This window comes from Pelodiscus sinensis, chromosome 2 (assembly GCF_052426305.1).
Source record: "Pelodiscus sinensis isolate ZL-2025 chromosome 2, ASM5242630v1, whole genome shotgun sequence".
NCBI classification, from domain to species: Eukaryota; Metazoa; Chordata; order Testudines; family Trionychidae; genus Pelodiscus; species Pelodiscus sinensis.
In genome coordinates, this window is record NC_143053.1 from 99,408,944 (window position 1) to 99,423,278 (window position 14,335).

The 14,335-nt window shown below is 37.8% G+C and overlaps 1 protein-coding gene across 9 annotated transcripts in view; it reads right to left on the bottom strand.

Annotated features, from left to right (window-relative positions):
• Nucleotides 1-6,150, bottom strand: part of ZNF516 (zinc finger protein 516) — a 148,406-nt gene extending 142,256 nt beyond the window's left edge. For 2 of the 9 annotated variants that reach the window (XM_089776329.1, XM_089776332.1), the window contains exon 1: nt 6,013-6,150. The gene's annotated coding sequence lies outside the window, so the exon portion shown is untranslated. Of the gene's footprint in view, nt 1-1,982; nt 2,378-5,651; nt 5,966-6,012 lie in introns of those variants that run through there. The other 7 variants (XM_089776334.1, XM_089776333.1, XM_089776336.1 and 4 more) reach the window with 6 other exon arrangements.
• Nucleotides 6,151-14,335: the final 8,185 nt, after the last annotated feature.

Below are 14,335 nucleotides of genomic sequence, written 5' to 3' on the forward strand. Positions count from 1 at the left end.
ATTGGTCTTAATAGATCCTGGTGATGGCTCTGTACTATGACTATTTACAGAAAGTAAGGTATAGCTACATTTTAACAAAGGGTGATATTCACTGTGTCAGGAAACTTTAATCTATACAAATTAAATGTCACTGCTGTTATTTCATTCCAGACAGCAAGTCAGTTATTGAGGTCATTTGCAAACAACAGATAGCATTAATACTAGTGATGTAAACTATTTTCATTCCCCCAGAGTACTGAGTAACAATCAGTCATATTTACGAAGAGACTCCAGCTCTTGATGCATATTGTTTTAGTAAGGTTGAGCAATGCAAAAGGTCATGCTGAGCTATAAAACCTCTTAGAAAGAAGCTATGCTAATTTATGAGCACCACTTCTTTGTTGATATACAACAAGTGTTGGATACCCATCTGTTATATCAGTCAATGTTTTAAGACCGTGTTATTCTCAAATATCTTCCATTTTCTGAGATGTTTTCTATAAGAACTGTTCAACTACTTCAAATTAACGCAATCTGATAATAGTTTTGGGTTTGATTTTATTCAATAGTAATGCAGAGTATGCAATAATGATTGCTAACCAGGATATCACATCATCAGACTTTAAAGGATTAAGGCCCTGCAAATGAATTCAGAAGAGGATTATTAGATATAACCAAAAAGAGTCTTTTGTAATATCTGAAAACTAGTGAAGATATGCATAATACTATTTCAAAGTAAAACAAATATACATGCAGATCACTTTATTACACAGAGCTTATTCAAGATGGCTATGGCAGTTACTCTTGTGAAACTAAAGATGTCTCCTTGAATAACTGAACTGTAATACTAATTACACCACAGGTGTTCCTATACAACTTCAGCTTCCAGTTTTACTAGAAAAACCTCAGATAAATGCCATTCTTTATCTCTTCTCACCACCTGACAAGAATACATTCAATATACACATTCATACTCACACATATGAAAATATAAACAGGACAGCTTATTTCAGGTTTTGTTTTGACACAGCTAAAGGACATATTGACAGAAAATGAAGCAACATTACACAAATGAGAAGGTATTTTTCTTCTACAGCAACCAAAACATGTATGATGCCTATCACACAGTTACCTTAGCATCAAAAATATTTAAATAGCATGCAAAAATATTTATCTACTCCATAAAAATAGTTTCATTTTTATTACTGTACAGACAAGATTTCATGGGCAAAGGAACATAAATATTGTCTTCAGCTTGAGAGAGCATTTATAAATGGTATTTACTTCACATCTTTGTGATTAATGCACATCACCACATGAAATAAAATACCTTTGTTTTAGTGTAACATTTTGGAGTTAATAGTATTTTTTTAATGGTTCAACTTTTAAGTGTCTCCTGGGCATTCAAGCTACAGAACACTTGAAAAAACACACTATGCAACTGTTCCCTTCCCCAAATGAGAAAGTGGCACCATAATATCTAAAGATAAAGATTTTCTGTGACTCAGACAGAACTCATCTAAACTTGTATCAGTTCATCTGTGCCAGCAGAGGGGTTTGTTGCCTTTTTTTTTTTTTTATAAGAGAGAGAGACCAACCGTGTAATGTAAACGCAGGAAAAACTGCAATTCAGCTTCCATCCTTCCCCTTTGTTTTGCAGAACTACACTGTACTAGCGCCTTATCCCACGCCCAGAAATACATCTGGGTTCCTTTTAAGCAAGTTTCATCTGTCCACAGACAGAGAGCGATGTTTTCCCTCTGCTCCGCTCCCCCTCCCCTCCAGCTTTCCAACTCGAAGCATTGTCAGGAATCAACTCCATCCTTGCAATTAGAACACACTCCCCCCTCGGCAGGAACGCCAAGACGGGTCTAATACTTACGTAATTATTTCTGGGCACGCCACGCCTTGCAACAAGTCCCCCGTCCTCCTCCCCCCCCCCCTCCCCGCGCGCCTTCCCTTCAACAATAACAAACTGGAGTTCCATAGAGAAAGTGCATTACCTTGCAAGCCTCTATGCTGCACCCGGAGCGAGATCCCCACGCAATCCGACAGGGCAACGCTGGGGCCGCCTCAGCTCCAGTGCCCCCTCCTCCAAACGTGCCTCCTCCATTAATCGCGCCTCCCTGGATCTCTCCGAGGCCCCCCCCCCCCTTCGGAGTTGTGTTTTCCTCGCCTCGCGGCGCCTGTTTCTCCTGACAGATCCCTGCCTGCCTCTGCCTTTGTTAAGGGCTAGAAGTTGAGCGGTGGCTGGTTCCCCTCTGCCTCTTTAACTTCTTGTGTTACAGTACATGGCTGTGACGTCCTGGCTACATTAGAAAGGCGGACAACTGAGTGCCGGAGCCAGACTCCTCCCTCCTCCCCGCACAACACACACAGCAACAAGCTGCTGCGAGGGTTGGCCCGCTCCCCTCCCGCGGCCAGCCCAGGTACACACCCGCCCGCCTCTTTCCTCTCACCTTCCAGCCCTGGAAACCCACCCCCCTGCCACAGCAACCTGAAGGCCACTGCATTCTTGGGTGCATTCGGCATCTCTCCGGCCCCCTCTAGGCGATGCAGGCTATTAATGCAAGCCAGGAATGCAACGGTTAAGACAAAGTCGAGCAATGCCCTTTCCCATCCCCAACAAGCCTTTCTCAAAGCCACCGACCCAGGGCGCTGGGGAGAGGAGGAGGGGCACAAAGGTAATCTGGTATTAAGACAGGCTGAAAAGTGTTCCACGCTGTGTGGGTCAGATCCCTTTTTTAAAAAAATACGCTCTTAAAAAAAAAACCAAGTTAAATATGTGGCTGCCAAGTGGAGTTAATGAAAAACCCTTTGATAGTTAACTCATTTAGTGCAGCAGGCATGAAATAAAGTATGTGGCACAAGGCCAGATAATAAAGGCTCCTCTTTGGACATCCTCTGGGCTCCCTCTCCTAGGTGTGATTCTGGCCATCTCCGGAGTGAATTGGGCAGTTGTTTTGTACAAAAGGTTGCATTTAGTCCTTTAACTGTCCTACCTCTAACCCACCCATCCTTTTACCATAATTAACATGAGCGCTCAACAGATACATGACAATTTACCCTGAAGCACAGAAAATGCAAAACTCTAATTGAAGGTCTGGATCTCTGTACTTACAAGCAGCACATTTCTGATCCATCAAACAAAAATAAAATTGTAACATCAATATTTGGAGTGAAGGCGGGGGAGAGGATTAACTAAGCACAAAACATGGTAAGGTTCATGACAGGCATTCCTTTACTGAATGTGCCTATTGTGTAGTCTAGAAATGACCATTATTCATAGAGTCTGTTGGTCAGCAGCACTTTTATTCTATCAGGGCACTGAGCTTTAACTTCAAGGATTTGCACTGAACTAAATATTTACTGTCTCCCACCCTTAATTTTTTTAAAAGCTTCAGAAAGTTTGAGGTGTATACATTTTGTTTTACTTCCCAATTTAAAAACCATTCTAATTTTTCAGCAGTGATCTTCTCTTGAAATCAATGAGGAATTATGTCTAAAAATCGATTGAACCACTGGGCCCAGAGTGATTTTCATAAGAGCGCTCTACAAGTTACTTTAAAAATCATTTACTGTGTAAATTGCTAAAAAGATGTAAGCAACAATAATGACCTGCAAAGGGGTGTAACTTTTGGACTTCAATACACCATTTGCCTCACATAGGTATGGCTGCAACACTGTTAAACTATAGCCAGAGATCATTTTTGTATGCCTTTCCTCCAGCAGGTTTCAACTTGTCACTTGAAATCTCATATTCTGACTCTTTACATATTCATTAATATGGACATCATAGAGAAATATGGTTGTCTTATACCTGGTTTTGGATTTGCTGCATCTACCTAGATTTTTACCCATACACACACACACCACACTACCCCCCTAGGGATGTGTAAATAAATAAAGCAGCCTGGTACCAGGTCTGAGTAGTAACACAAACGCATTCAGAGCTAGGGAGTTGAGGAAGTGGCGATTGGAGGCTTGGACTGTCAATCACAGTTAGGAGGCAGGCAGATGCAAAGCAGAACTACTTTGCATCGGCGTTTCCTATTTTTCTTTGCCACTCTCTCACTGTTAATGACAAAACAACCCCAGAGTTTAGGAAACTTGGCTATTTGCATGAAAAGAGTTGGTGTCCTTTAACACTGGAGATAGAAAGCATTCATTACTGCTACAGTGGGGAGGAGGAGATGGAGCACATTTAGCAGCAAGGATTGGAAAGAAGAAAGAGGGTGGGAAGAAGAGAAGGGAGAGTTGTGCCTCTCCCCAAAAAGGGACTTTGACCTTACAATGATCTCCGAGTTAAATATTTTTGTCACGGGTCAGATTATAACCTACACGGACTGTATCTAATTTATCATCTCATTCGTCTAAATTCATTATTTAATCATGCGCCCAGCAATCGTGTTTCCTTAAGAAAGGACTGACCTATTTTTGGCTGGAGATAAACGATCATGTTAACAGATGTTAATCTTGTAATCTGTTTTTCCTGTAAGCACTTCACATACCCGCATTTCAGACATTGGAAAAAAAAGTCTCTCAAACGACTTGACGTCACGATTCAGTTCTTATAAAAAATCTTGCAATGGTTTCAAAGACATTAAATCTTTTTGCACTTTATAAATGCTGATTTGTTCTGCCTCAACTCCCACAGGGTTTTATTTGCATTTCAAATTCCACAGGTTATACCAGTCGCCTTTTCAGAAAATGTAAACCAACAATAAGGCAGCAAATATGGGGTTGGGGGTGGAATCCTGCATCTGGATTAAATAAAGAGCAGGGTTCATGTTTAGGAAGAAGTCTGAACACATTTATTTTTGAACATCTAGTGTCCAAATGCCTCTTTAGCGATATGCGTCATGGACATAGACATACAATGCACATTCCCAACAAGATACTTGTCTACTGCCAGGAGCTTATTAACACTCATAACAAATGGTGCTAACTCCTAACCAGCACTTTTCAGTTTAAAACCCAGGGTTTCTTGGGAGTAGTTAATTGCAGAGGTTAGCTGGTTTTAAGCAAAAACAATGAGGTAACTGTCATTCGACACAAGGTTACACACACACACACAGCCTATGTTAATATCCCAACTCGTTTTCTTTTAACAAAGTTTACCCGGACAAAGTTTCCTAAACTTGTCGAAGCATAATTCAAATTAGGATCGCAACTATTTGGTATGCTAATTCTCACTGGAGATAGGGGGAGGAAGAGGAGGAGGGAAAAGAGGGGGAGGAGGAAAGCTTTTAATCGCACAAAATGTCTGGAATTGCATTATTTCTAGTCTTCTTTCTCTGTGTGTGTCCCTTTTTCTTGAATATATACATTAAACTCCCTCTTCACCCCCCACTTAATGGGCTATTTTCATCTTCTGGAAGTAATTGCTATACATTGTGCTTCAAACCCTTCTCAGCGTTCCAGTGTCCATACTGTCCTCCCCCCCCCCCCCAACTTCCTTTGATAAGCTGTGTACTTCTTTTCATGTTTATCATTCAGTATACACTCGCAGCTGAGGGGAGAGCAACTAATAAAAAGAAAGGAAAACACACACACACACTCTAGGCATCAAAGCATTTCATGCATACACTGAATCAATACTACCCAGCAAAAAAACCCTTAATAATTTAAGTAGCTACTCCAGACTCGAAAGCTTAAGTCCCATCACCCACCTTCATTAGTCAGAGCATTTTACTTTAAAGTAAGGCAATTTGTTCTTTGTTTCTTCATGGATGAATATAGCATTCAGGCTCCCCCCACATCGCCTTTGACGAAGTGTACAAAGCCAAAAGGCTCGTACAGCCCATAAATTTCCCCAACAGTACCACCCCTGCAGTAACAATGATCTCCTTCTCGGCAAACAGGACAAAGTTAGCGTTTTTAAGTCCCTTACGTTACTGAATAAGATTAACCATTAATTGGAAAAGAGAAGTTTTTCCCACGGGCGTATTAAGAGGATTCATATCCCCCAACCTTCCGCCCCCCAAAAAGAGAAAAGGATCCTAGGGGAGATTTCCCCACCCCGTGCCTTACCTCGTTCGCGTAAGGTAATATTATTTGGGAAAGGACACACAGACAAACAAGAATCTGAAGGTGAAACCATGCGCTGAATGCAATAAGGAAAGAACTGCACATGATTCACTGCGCCAGCTCCACTCTTGCGGACGGGGGGGGAGCGACTTTCAAACCCTCTGTGCCAAGCCCCAACCCAGGGCCCCTTCAGCGCCAAACTTTCCCTTGCCCTTTGGCCAGCCGGGCTGCTTTGACTACCAAACCAAAGATCGAGCGTGGCTTTGGCGAATCCCGGTTGTTTTTCGTTGGTTCCCTCCAATGTATAGATTGATGTCTTCCCCCAGATGGGAGAATGGTCTGTCCTATATTAAATGCACACACTATCTACTATTGTCTCATCAGCAAAGTTCTAGTACAATGCGGGGAAAGTCTAGATGCTCGAAATGAGTCATATACAAATAATTATTCCACTAATAGAACTGAATCATTATCGGAGCTGTTCTGTATCTCACCTTCTTTCAAATGACTAAAACATTCAAGAGCTGAATTACTGTAAGAGATAGATAGATTAGATTAGATTTAGATTAGATTGCAAAACCCTATCTTTTCTATCTATTCTACACTGCCCATTTATCTAAACTCTGAAATGTAAGGGTTTGGAGTTGCTCCAGATGCATTTATATTAGAAACATCCTTTTTTTAACTCCACTGGTAAAATATTTATAGATTTATTCAAATGCACAGAAACAAAAACATTAAAGTCCTCAATCAAGATCAAAGGGTAATAGTGTTCAACAGTTATGCTGGAAGAGTTGAAAGAGCTCCGAGCAAATCAATCTGCCATATTCCTTTTAAAAAAATCCATTTCTATATTTGAAAAGTTCAAACCTTATTTTCCTGTATGTTTGCGAAGCTCAGTTTAATCGCCCAAAGTATGTGTGCTATAGGCGATGGGAACATGTTTAGTCTATGGCTAGAAACCCTAAATTAATCTTCTGAAGCTTGGTGCTAGACATCTCGGGTGTGTGAATGCTTGTTGTTTGTAATAATGCATGACGATGTATAATTGCCATGGTGGATTTTTGAGGCGGGATAGTATTATCTTTACACCCCAGAGCTTTCCTTTTTCTTGCCATGCTTCACCTAGGGGTAACTAGCAGTTAAAGAGAGGAATATACTGTCCCAATCATCCGTATGTGGACTTGCCAGACAATTGAGCTCTACGCTTGAAAACGGTTACCTAGAGCTGTGGTTTTTGTGCAGGCAACATTTGACTTTGCTGTGTCACTCCTCCAACTTCTTGCACTTGCGACAGAAACTACTACAGGCAGCTTCCCAAATATCCGATCCTGCTCTTAACCCCTACACTAGTCAAGGGTTATTACCAGGGGACTTGGAATAAAGAAAAGAAGGCAGGAACAGAAGGGGTGGGGGGAGGAGCAAGCAAGAGAAAGTTTGTAATGAGGATACACGAATCATAAAATGTAAGCTATGTGTGATTAATGATCTGCACTAATTTGAATAGCAGGCATGTTAAAGGTCATTGACAATTGTTGCTGGTTTCAGCATGAATGCCTGAGTGGGATGTATTATGTTTGAACAATCAAATTTACTTCTAATTCACAGAAAAATATTAGGCATAGACATATCTTATCTAAATGCACACAAAAGACACTTTTTAATAATGCAATTTACATATGTTTCAGGAGTAGTTTCTTCACCCTAATGTAGTGTTTTTAAACGCTTTCCTGGTGGATAACCTATACTCATAAAATCTGTTTTGTTCCTTATGCTTTCTAATCTTTCCTACATATTTTTTTTAACTCAAGGCCAAAATCTGTTCTCAGTTACTCCAGTTGTTGTAAGGACACTGACTGGTTATTCCAAATATGCACATGCATAGATAGGAGCAGAATTAATCTCTTTAAAACTAATCACACACACAATGCCATGTGCATATTTTCCTAATCATTACAGTTTATATAATACTTTAGCATTTCTTTACACAAAGAATAAAATATCCATTATAAATCAGCATTCCTGGGCAGTATTTAAAACTACAGTATTAGGCTAATAATTTCCATATGGTGAAAATTGACAGCTTATACCAATGAAAGGTGCATGAGATTTCCAAACTCCTCCACATAAAAATGAGATTTTCATGACCTGCCTCTTTTTCTCTCTAGTCTGTATAGATTCTTTCCTTTAGACAGTAAAATGTGAGCTCACTCAAAGCTATGCTTACTGCATCTCTATACAGTGCCCTTAAGATTCTTAATATTTTCCACATTTCTTTTCCATAGGGCTCAGTCCTTCAGTAAATAGTAGGGAATGGGTCTCTAAAGGAGAACTGAAGAACTGGGCTTCAAGTTTAGTAAATGAGCAAAACTCAACATTAATGGAATCCCAAATTCAGAAGAGTCACAGTCATTAACAAGCTGTATGTCAATCATGGAGGAAGACACTAGGGTTCATTTATCCATGTAGCTTTAAATAGTAGATTGTCATGTTTCTCCAGCTGATTCCAGAATTTCTGGTTTCAGAAACCAAAATGAGAAGATCAATATGCAAAGTTAAATACTTAAAAATATGCAAACAGAATTAGTATAACCTAATGGGTACTGCTAAAAGTTTCAAGTAGAGAAGATATTTGTTAATTTTAAAATATGTTATTATCTTGCTATCTTAGTTGATTAACCTGCTTATCAACACTGTTTGCCAATTTTATCTTTTTCTGAAATCTTCCCAGAGAAGTACTCCCATTTCAAATTCTTTAGTTAAATTACATTATTTTGTATGAGATTGTCAATGATATTAATGGCTCAATACACGTTTTGCTATTTATAGGCTAGTATGTATAATAAGTCTGGCTAATGAAATACACAGAGCAGGAAAACATTTATTTACTTTTGCTACAGTCTAATAAATTATTTGTTCAGCATTTGGGACTAAGCTTTCTCAAGCTAAGGAAAATGGCATTTTGATGAAAATCTGTGCAATGACTTGTCTGCATAACTTAGCCTTAGGAATGATTGGTGGAAGTTTAGATAAGAAGGGTTCCTGAGAAATGCTATAATAGAATACCAAGGAATAAAAGGCCATGTCACTGTAAAAGCAGGAGGTGAAAACATATGTAAAAACTTCAAAGCAGGCAAACAAACCAAATTTTGATTATATATTACATATTCATATCATATATACAGATACTTTCAATGAATTGTAACTAGAGTAGTAAGTTGTTTTAGTTCCACTATATGCTAATTCAGAGTTATTTAATTCTAGTGCTGTTGAGTATGATTTTTTTGGTACAAAGACATCTGAAATGTATAAAGTACATCTAAATAATGCTTATCAGGATGACCTGAGGCCATTTGTCTCTGGAAGATTCTACCTGTATATTACAGAACTCATTTAAATTGGCAGTTTACTTGGTGTCTTTCATCAAGTTTGTTGAAAACATTCCTTACCAAACCCCCCAACTTTACAGTCTGAACTCTGCCTTCATCTCCTGTTTTTATCTAAGCCAAGGTTTTTGCATACAAAGTATACTCAGGGTAAAATAAAGCACAACAACAGTAAAACAAGTGAACTTCTATCTATTATTTACCATTCTAAAATGGAGTCTTACTACTGAATTTAGAAATAGAAATTTTATATATATATATATATATATATATATATATATATATATATATATATATATGGAACTACAAAGATACTTGTGCACAATAACAATCCATTATGTTTTAAAGTAACATTTTACTTGTTAAATTTTTATTTACAGTTAAGTGCCATTTTAATGAAAGTGTGTAGGACCATGGTTAATTTCTATCTGTGACATGAATTCCACCGTGAAACAGAGAGAGGGTTTCAGTAAGTAACAAATAAGTTGGGGTTTTTTCTGGTAAAACACACTGATTTATAATCTGCGCCACAAATATTTAGATATTATTTAGTAATCATACAGTGCCAGATCCTTTCTGAAGTTTGTACAATGACAATTCATTATTCCCTTCTCGGCATAGTTTTACATACTGATGTGCTGTGAATCTGCATGAGCTGGAGGTCAAGCTCTCGTGCCCTGTTAGTTTAGTCACGCATAAATCCAGCAAATAGTTTGAAATAATACTTTCCATTAGGCAAACTTACAGTGTATACACAACCTTTCTACTTCTGAAGATTCCTTCGACATGGAACCACACCAGAGTTTTTGACAAGTCTCATGACAAGTTATTATTTCATGGGTGTGAGAAGATGTGGTTCAAATCCTGCTTGAGTAGCTCATGTGAGTTATCCCATTGCCTTTAATGGACCCACTCACATAAATAAAGTGAGTGGGAGTTGACTCTACAGTCCCATGTGTGACCCATGTTATAATTAACCTAATTTTTCTTTATGACAGAACTAATCTCGTGAACTCCCTCACATAATCAGCATTTTTAACTGTCCTGTCTGTCATTTTTCCTTCTCACATAAACACAGTTGCTGAGCTAAGAAGGATTCTGATTTTTTACACTTTGTTTCAATTAAGCCCAGATCTCATACTCTGTTTTAAATCCACTTATTCAGCTGAACTTTAACAATTCACATGAGGAAGAAAGCTGAAATGGTGGATGTTCAAAGTAAGTACCGCTTTAGTTCACATGGTTATTTTAGCTTCGTAGTAAGTACTGTATAAAAATACCAATTTTTCCAACCTAGGCAATCACAATTTTCTCACCCATATGCAATTTTATAAATTACATCAGAGCTTCACAGCAGGTAGAGAACCCACAAACCTGTTATTAATTTCAGCTTCACTGAAAGAATCTCAACAGCTGGTTTCAAAATAGCAAATATGGGATTCCACAGATGTGGCCCATAATAGTTTTAGAAATAAAAGGAAGTAGGCCACAAAACAGAATTAAGTTTAAGAAAGATAACTTCAGTAAGGATGCCTGTTTTTAAAGATTTCCTATTTTTGGTAGGGCATATTCCAAAGATTTTTTTTTCTTTCCATGCAGACTACAGATTATGAAACTACAATGCACTAATCGTATTGCACAGTGAGTCTGAGCCATTAATGTGCTACACTCTTGTAAAGGCAAAACAATTGGCTATTTCTCAACCCCCAAAAATCTTATTATGTTCCCCCATGCATAACTGACTGTACTGGAGTGTTTGTGCTCTTTTCTAAGTGGACTGAACAAAGAAAGTACAACAACTAAAATGACCTATAAGATGTCAAATATAACTCTCATCATAAAATCAAATAGATTGATTGCTACCATTAAAATGGTGTATTATTTGGTGATATTTCATACACTTAAAGGAAAGCAGAAAAGATATTTCACAAATGCTCATCATTTGTAGATTTCAATAAGCAGGCTGCTTTGAACAATTTATATCACAGCATGGTAATCTCATGTGTTAAATATCTACTGAGTTAAATATCACAGGGAGGGAAAAAATACACCCAGAAGTAAGAGTAGAACAAAACAGCTACTTGTTTTTGCAAATATTTTCCCCTCAACTTTTATGCAATGGTCTGAGTGTTCTAATAATCATGGTTTATATGGTTATTCAATGCAGTCATGCAAGGAAAAAGGAACTTCAAAAAGAGAACATTTTACCTAATGTGTACTATTTTAAACCTTCAGTAATTAGAGAACTACAAAGGTCAAAAGAGCCATCAATATCAAGAGCAACAGAGTAGAAGTAACATGTTTAACAGGAAGTTTGTTGGAGTTTAAGCATTGTAACATAATATACCATAAGCACTTTAGAAGAAGGCCTATAATGTCAAATAGGAGAAGAAAAAAAGTTAGCATAACATATTTAATTTGCCAAAATTACATGATCTAAGTGTAAATTAGAAAATTTGCAGAAAGTAATTAGAGATGCGCCCAAATCATAATCCTAGATCTGAACACCTTGAACTTTCAGTGGTGTTTGAAATCCAGACCTTTGATATGCAATCAGATTTACATGGGCTCTACAATAGTACAGATGTCCATTCATGCAGATCCCATTTCAGGCTGGAGCCAAATTTTGCAAACAGCTTCTAACTTTACAATGAGGTGGACCAAAACCCTGAATGGTGAAGGCCTCTGAACTTTTGCTCAAATACAGGATCTTTATTCAAATCAGATGTTTGTGGCTTTAGCCCATTTCTTAATACAGTATTGTCTGCCTATTACAATAGAATCATGGAATACTGAAGTACTGTAGGTATGATGTTATTTTAGATCTATTACTAGTAAAATTATTCAGTGCAGTTTGTGTTTCTGAAATAATATTAAAGCACAATAAATACCTACTTTAATTTATTATTATTGTTGTATAAATACAGTCAGGAAAATATTCAGTTTTAGTTAAAACTGTTCTCAGAATGGGAATTCTTCCAAAAACTTGCCATTGATTTTTTTCTTAATTGCTGATAGACTGGTTCTTTTCTCTGTGGATGTTTATGCCAAATGGGCTAATCTCCTAATTTACACATAAATCACACAAAAATCATAAATCTTTTTTACATCATTCAGAACTATGAACCGAGTTATCCCTTACTACCATGAGAAAAGTTGAAACAAATACCTATAATTATTGACATTAAAAATACCTTAATATTGAGCAGAAATTTCAGAAGATTTTTTTTAGGTAATCATTTTCATTTGGTTTGGAACACAGAAGTGAGCTATTAAAGTCTGTTAGCTACAGAATTTGAGAGTCGTTTGCTTTTTTTCCCCTGTTAAACTCCAAAGCTAATAAACCCAGAGCATTCTGTAACAAGTGAGGTACTCATGTCAACAAAGGCCTTACTTAGAGCCTGCTAGGTTTTCAGAAACCTCTGTGGTGAGGACTTAAAGATATTTTAGTAATATGCAATGTGCTCAGGATCTGAGCATGCACTTCTACCTCTTTTTTTTCCTACAGATTAATCCCCTTTCCTTCTTTTCAGTGCATTATTAAAATAAGTACAGAAAGCGTGTATTATGGTGAGAGTTAATCTACAGTTCAATTGCCTATTAAGTACAAAAACTTTGTTCAAGTAAGCCTTAGTGTTGTCCTGACAATCTTGGAAATGTAAAGGAATTCCGCCTTTGGGCTGCTATTTAATCCTTGTCACCTTGTTGCACCTATTTACTGTGTGGCAGCTAATCAGGCTGAATCTGAGGTAACAGAAGATTAGATAATATTAAGAGCACTGAACTATATGAGATCTCATTTACATAAGGACATTTAGTGGCCTATCTTATTGGAGCAATAGCTGGAGGATCATTCATCTCTGACCAATTTAAAATCAAGAGTAGGTGGTTTTCTAAAATATCTGATCTGGGAATCATTTTGGAGAAGTTCAGTAGGTTGTGTGATCCAGGAGGTCAAATTAGCTGATCACATTGATCCTTTCTTGCCTTACAAGCTATGAATGCCTCTATCCTGAAATAGTTCCTTATGTGAACCCTTTACTCTGCAGCAAGGATCATTATATTCCAGAATATTTTATTCGACTTTGTGAGCAGAGGCACAAGAGAGTCACTTAAAGGTAGGGGAATACTTGATTGTGAATGTTGCTATTGTGTGTTTATGTCTCATCTATTTCATTTGTATTTGCATTGTGCTTTTTTCCCTCTAAGACTAACATACTAGCATTCACACCATAAAACAGTCCTCATGTACACTAGCAGCTCTGATATTCCTCCTGTGCACAATGTTCCTGCATACAATTTTTATTGCAAAAAATCCATTAAAATCAATGGTGCAAGTGTCCTATTCATTTCAGTGGGGCTTTGCACAGTAAAAGAGTTATGCATAATAAAATAATATGCAGTAGCGCTGCTGTCCACATCACTGGTACAACAACATTCTCATAACGTAAGATGCATCACTAATCACAGTTATTACTATGCAATATGTTTCCATGCAATATTACACAATATCAGCGATGATATTCCTCAGAAATGAAAATGTCAGGCCAAATCCCATGGACATCAGCGGAGAGGCAAGCCTCCTATTAATTCCAGTTAGGTTAAGTGTGACGAACATATGTGGCAAAATAACGTATAGTGACAATGCTGCCAAAAATCAAAACAGACTCTAACAATGTTGCTGCTAAAGCTGTCCTAGCCAACATTCCATCTCTCAATAAAACAGATACTAATGTCCAAAGATGTGTGGGTGTATATTGGCAGGTTCATTTGGTTTGCCATAGACTTTAGGCTGGGTTTTTCAATTAATTTAAGGGAGTTAGGCATCCTGTTCAGTGGGATTTGGATCCCTAGCTCCTGTAGGGGCCAAGCCAGTGTAAAATGCCAGTATCTAGTTTAGGGGCATAGATTCTTTTGTTATTGTTTAATGAGGAGGAGAG